At 37.2% G+C, this 6,374-nt stretch overlaps 1 pseudogene; it reads right to left on the minus strand.

Annotated features, from left to right (window-relative positions):
* Window positions 1–213: 213 nt before the first annotated feature.
* LOC129485314 (tripartite motif-containing protein 49D-like) lies at window positions 214–6,374 on the minus strand (annotated as a pseudogene).

The raw sequence follows: 6,374 nt of genomic DNA on the forward strand, positions 1-6,374 counted from the left end.
ACATGTCTGTCATCTATTATTTCACTCAGTGGCAGTCAGAAGTGAAGAAAAGAGAAAACAGAGAATATATTTTATGCCATGATCATGAATAATGATTTTTCAGAAATTAATTAATAAACAACCAATACATATACTTTTAGTGTTTTTACCGCATTTAATAGTAACACAATAAATGAGTTTTAATAACATTAGAATGCAATTCAAGACATGGAACAGAACCTATTTGTCCTGTTTGATAAGGCACAAGGAAGAAAGCTTTCTGGGATAAAGGGTTTCCCACAGCAGATGAACACATTTCTGATTTGTCTCTGGCCAGAGGTGAATACAGCAAAAGACAGGCCTGAGAGGAGGTGAGAAGGAGCAATTAGGGATGGTGTATATGGGGGAGCTTTGATTAACATCAACAAAGCTCACAGTTCTAGCTTCACAATCCAGGAATAATCCTATGTGGCTGGTAGGTCTTGGGACATATTGCAGTGTAATTGTGGAGGTGGTAAAGGGACTGCACTGAATGTCGTTCTTAACACACCCAAGACTAAAGAGTCCCTCCTCTCCATATATATTGCCATTCCGATTCTTCCCTTGCCAATACTTATTACAGACACCAAAAGCCCAATTCCAAGAGTCCCCCACATGGGCCTCCCAGTAATATTTGCCGGAGGTGAAACTCTGAGCACCCCATGCAAGAAAACTTGTAGGTGTTGCAGTGATATGTGGGGCATTTTGATGGTCACATCCAATACAAATGCTTCTCAAGTGTACACATCGAAAGATATGACTGTTGGCTTCATTATGATGCAGAGCAATATCCACTGCAAAATAAATAAATAAATAAATAAATAAATACAAAGAAAGAAAGAAAGAAAACATGCATAGACAGGTGTAAATAAGCAAAAAGCATTCTATCAAGAAGTTAATTTACCAGGAAATGTAAAGTCACAAGGACACTTTTGCTTGTAACTTCTAATAAAGTATAGAGATGATTAATATTATCTACAAGACAAACAAAACGCTAACCACAGATATTAAAAGAGTTTTGAAAACTTACACACTGAGAGCCAAATGTAAGACCAACTTCTTTCAATCCAATTTTCAAAGCAAAATTTGCACATTATATGCCCTAAATGCTATGCTGTTATCAAGATCATTATTTAGAAATGTTTCTTATTCTTAAAAACTAGTGCTATCATTTTGGAATGAAAGTGAAGATTTTCAGTTACTCAAGAACTGCTCTAGATAACTGGATAAAAATCCATAAGTACATGTCAAAAGTGATAATTTAAAGGAGATTTCTGCAAAATCTTTTACCAGTCTCTCTGTGGCCCTCCATGCTAGCTTGGGGCTGAAGCTGGATTTTAGACTTAACATGTAGCTTTTCATATTGCAATTAAACTGAACTTCTTTTTGTATGTAATTTTACTTGTATTCACAAAATGATTTCTTCTTTTTATTTTTACCCATTAACTAATTTTCTTGGAAATACATAATATATATCCATTTAAAAAATTTAAAACCCCAAGAATCTCCAGTAAACTATATTCCCCAAAAGAACAGTTCTTAGCTGTTCAAATGAATACACTAAAGAAATGTAAAATTTTGTATTTAGCATTAAATAACTCACCTTCATTCTGAGCATTGTTCCATCTACTCCTTTTTTAAATTTGCTACACTGCTCCTTTCTCCCATTACATTACTCAGTACATATGAGGCCATAACATATTTGTTTTTGACTATCTTTCAAACTTAATGCTATAAAAATCTGACTATACAGACATAGATACAAAAGAGTTGCATGATTATATTGTTCACTTACGTCTATAAAGAAGTAAAATATTTGATAAAGGGTGAAATATTACCAGTGTGATCCTAACAATAATAATATTTAGATAGTGGGAGTGCTGCCTGTGGGTGGAGACTTACCTCGGATTTGGTTGAGCCTGTTCCTCAGTCCAGTGATGGGCCCCGCCCTGAGCTCTAGATTCAGAGGCTGGGGCATGTGCAGCAGCACGCACTCACTCCTGCAAAGAAAAACCTGCAGTTACAACATCTACAGCCATAAAATAAATAAAAGTCACTATTTGCATTTAAAAGACATTTCATGAGAATCCCTTGAACCCACAAATTTGATAATTCAAAAATCACTTCCTTTTGGAAATTAATTCCTATTTACAGTTTCCATATTTTAAAGCATAGTGGGAGAGTCTGAGTCAGAATTCAGTCTGATCTTTCTCATTTTTTGCCCCAAATGTGTAAGGTTCCTTAGCCTTATGGCCTTGAGAATTTTCAGAAACAAAATTCTGAGTTCCACTTCTTGGAAGACTCCCCTGACATCTTTGTCTGAAATAGCGGGGTTCTGGGGAGACTGCTGCATCTGCTGCTTCCTTTTTAAGATAAAGAATGTGAAACTTGTTCTAGGCAGCTAGACCTGCCTTTTAGAAACAAGCTTTCCTAGAGACTCATACAGTTCTAACACTCCACAGTTTTTTCAATCTATTTTTCAGAACAGTTAACTGATATGTATATAGGTATGAACAACAAATCATCAACTTTGTCACTGCTAAAATACTTCCCCCACTTCTCTCCTGCTTCCTCTGGTGACTTTCTCACCATCCACAAAACAAAACTTCATCTTTCACCTATGCAGGCTTTTAAGCAATAAAACAAAATCAGGAATAAACATGTTCTTTTTAAATTTTCTATCACTATTTATTTATGTATGTATTTATTTACTTGGTGGTCTTGTCTTTTCTGGTGCGGGAATGAAAGTAGACGCGAAAAAAGAATAAAGTAGTATCAATCAATATCTTAATCATTTATGCCATGACTTTGGTAGAGCCTGCTTTGATATTTGTGGAAACTGAAAGAACATACTCTAAAATCCAGGTACACACTCACCTGTATAATATGTCTCCAAAAGCCTGTAAAAAAAAAAAAAAAATAGAAAGATTTAGTGCAGTTCACAAGATGCGTCTTTCATTAAGTTCAGTGTAAAATATGGAGTCAGTTCCTCAAGATATTATTTCCCTACCATCTTCTCTTCTGCAAAGCATTTTCTATTTCTTCTGTAATGAAAAACCCAGTCAGTCATATTGCCACTAATTAATGTCCTGGGAAGATCTGAGTCTTGAAGACACTCTCTAAAGAAGCGAAGGGAGAAGAGGCCCAGAGAGTCTGTGCTCCATGGTAACCTCGAATAACCTACTCAGTCATCTTTCCCAGAACCTATTACCCAAATGATTGGATCCCAAAATAATATTAGCCTAGATTCCCAAAACTTCTGATCTTGCCATGTCCTCAAATTAACCTAAATGGAAATGAATCACTCACAATTTTATACATGTTTGACAACCCAAAATGTATTATTGACCTAGTTGTGGAATAGTTATTGGGGCTGTTACCTTGACCATTCCACAAAGTTTTGTGGCTGGTGGATAAAGTAGGATTGACCTTTGGCCTGGTAGAATCCCTTGGCGGGGCTATACTCTCCCAATAAAGTAGCGTTAGTTATGTGAATGTGTTTTTGGAAACACATCATGGAAATAAAGGTAGGGAGATGGATTTCAGCCACGAGGAAAATACTTATACATGTGAATAGTCAAAAACCTGAAACCACATTGTGAGTTTGTACCTGAAGTAGCTCCACATCTGGTTTATGGCACATTTCCTTCAGCTCCTCATACATTTCCCTTAAAATCTCCCTCCTATGAGCCATTTTGGCTTTACTTAAATGAAGTTGATGAAAAATATCTCTCCCCTTCTTTTTCAGCATCTCCAAATTCTGTTTTTCTTCTTCATGATGAAATGCAGGCATCTTCTGATACTCAGCTCTAATAGCTTCTAGCCTTAATTTCACATACTCCTGCAGTGATAATGGGTTAGTCAAAAGATAATTGTATTTATCCATCTGCTATTAAATCTCACTGATTCCCTTTGTCTTTCGAAATCCCAACAGTTTAAACATCAGTCTTGCCAGTTCTTAGAATCCACAAATTTTTTTCCTTTCCTTTCTTTCTGCATAAAGATCAACACAGATGTATCTGACCAATTACATTATATTTATTCAAGATAATGTGTGTTCTAAGATAGTTGGAAATAAAAACAAAACACAATTTGAATTTCTCTATTCCAACCCATATTTATGGAAAAGTAAGAACAGTTCATGCTTAAGAGTTGGAGTATAGAGCTATAGTTACTAGAAAGGAAATAATTATTTCTATTTCTGAGATACACAACAAGTTGCTTAAACTCATTATATGTGAAATGACCTTGGACTAACATGTCCAGCTAAATGCATTTTGCCCAGCAAAACCTATCCTAATAAGGCTGCATTTATGATTTGGCCATATTTGTCTCCCTGAGTTCATTTCCTTCCATTCTTTTTCTAAGTCATCCCAATCTGAAACATAGACTTCTTTGTGGTTCCCAGGGCTTCCAAATATACACAAACTCAAAATTACTGCATATGCTGTTCTCTCCAACTAGAATTTTACACACACACACACACACACACATATACATATACGTATACATATATACACACTCATGGTCCATATATATATCCATACACATGTTCATGCTCCCCTTCTGCTTCAAAACTTTGTTCAATTTCAATTTTTCAGTGAGTCTTTTTTCTGACCACCCTATTTAAAACTCAGACACTAATCTCCAGTTTCTGGCCTCTATTGTCCTTTTCTACTTCCCTGCTTGATTACCCTCCAACAAAGAGTCTACCACATTCGACCACATCATGTATTGCACATACTTGCTTGTTGACCATTTTTGCCTCTCTCATTTGGATTGTACGATTTGTGAGGACAAAGATGCTTTCTTTCTTCCATACTAGCAGGTTTTCTAATTTAATATTCAACATAGACTAGGTTCTTATGAAATACTTTTCAACACACTAATATTAGCTATCATACCCTCCGAGTATACATCCACAAAGAGAAAATCATTTTTAATATTTCTCTGAAGTCCTCAGAGTTCTCCTTATATTTAGATACTAGTTCCTACATTTTGGGCATGTTTGCATGTCTCCCTCAAGACAGAAATCCGTATTTCTCACCACTTTTCTCATCATATGTTATTATTCAATATTAACTAGTTTAGATTCTTAATTTCATGGTTGCCCTAGATTTCCCCTGTCACTCTTTCTGCCTCAAATTTTCCATGCAATTCCAAATACTACTTGTCCACCAGCATTCAGATTAATGCTGACCCAGGCTCAGAAGGTTCACTTGAGCTTTCCATGACTGTCAAATAACTCTTATGCCCAGCATATCCAACCAGCCCATATAGAATGCTGTGAGATGGCCCAGTTTCTTGTATCTGTTGGTGTATAGCTACAGGTTTGTATGAAAAGAAACCAGCATGCTTTGGGTAACATCAATGGTTTTGTTAGAAATCCCATCTAAAAGTCATACTATTCTACATAAGAAATGAGTCCAGTTTTCCTCAATGTTTTCTTTTTTTTTTTAATGGACTCTCAGAATCATTATGGTTTGATATCAAGTTGCTATTTTAAGAGTCACCCATTTGCCCACCGTAAGTTCCTGGAGAAGGTAGCGTAGTACAGGACTAACCTTCCAGTGGCTGATTCTGGTGGTTTCCACGTTCAGGTTTCTCTGATTTTCACGAGCTTTACCCCATAAAGACTGCATTTTCTTTAAAAGCTTCACCTGCAAAAGAGCCACAGATTGAAGCACCTGTGAAGACAGTAAAGTAACATGCAGACCGTTTCATAGGGAGGGGGCCCAGAATGAGAGACAAGAAAGTCCCTAGGAAATGGCATTTCTTCTATTTCCCTTCTTCTTCGTCAAATCTCAGAGGTTTGAAGCTAAGAAAGCCCAAAAGAGAGTTGCTTAAAGGGACTCAGGGTTGGCTTTACCCAATCTCCAAGAAAATAGGCCCACAGGAATTTCATGTGTCCTTAATAGACATAGATATTCAGAGGCATCACTTACCCGGTGTTCCTCAGCAGCCCACTCAACGGGACAGTGTCTGTGATCCCGGTGCTCGTGAGAGCTGGAGCACAGTGAACAGAGCAGGCTCTTGTCCACTTCACAGAACATCTTCTTTGTCTCCCTGTGAGTGCCACACATTTGCTCCTCAGAGCTCAGGAATAGCCAGAGACTGGCTTTTCTGGCAAAGGAAGCCATCTTCTTCAAACGAATGTTAGTTTTGAGGTTACTCTGCTGTGTTGACTTTATTCATTCAAAGCAATGAGTAAGAATTGGGATGTCTTGCCAGTTGACGTAGAAACAGGGCCTGCAAAAGCTGTGCCCACAGTCCATGGTGACCGGGTCTATGAAGTAGTTCATGCAGATGGGGCAGGTGACTTCCCTCTGGAAGAGTTGCCAGATTCCAGAATTCAT

The sequence above is a fragment of the Symphalangus syndactylus genome, chromosome 6 (genome assembly GCF_028878055.3).
Source record: "Symphalangus syndactylus isolate Jambi chromosome 6, NHGRI_mSymSyn1-v2.1_pri, whole genome shotgun sequence".
NCBI classification, from domain to species: domain Eukaryota; kingdom Metazoa; phylum Chordata; class Mammalia; order Primates; family Hylobatidae; genus Symphalangus; species Symphalangus syndactylus.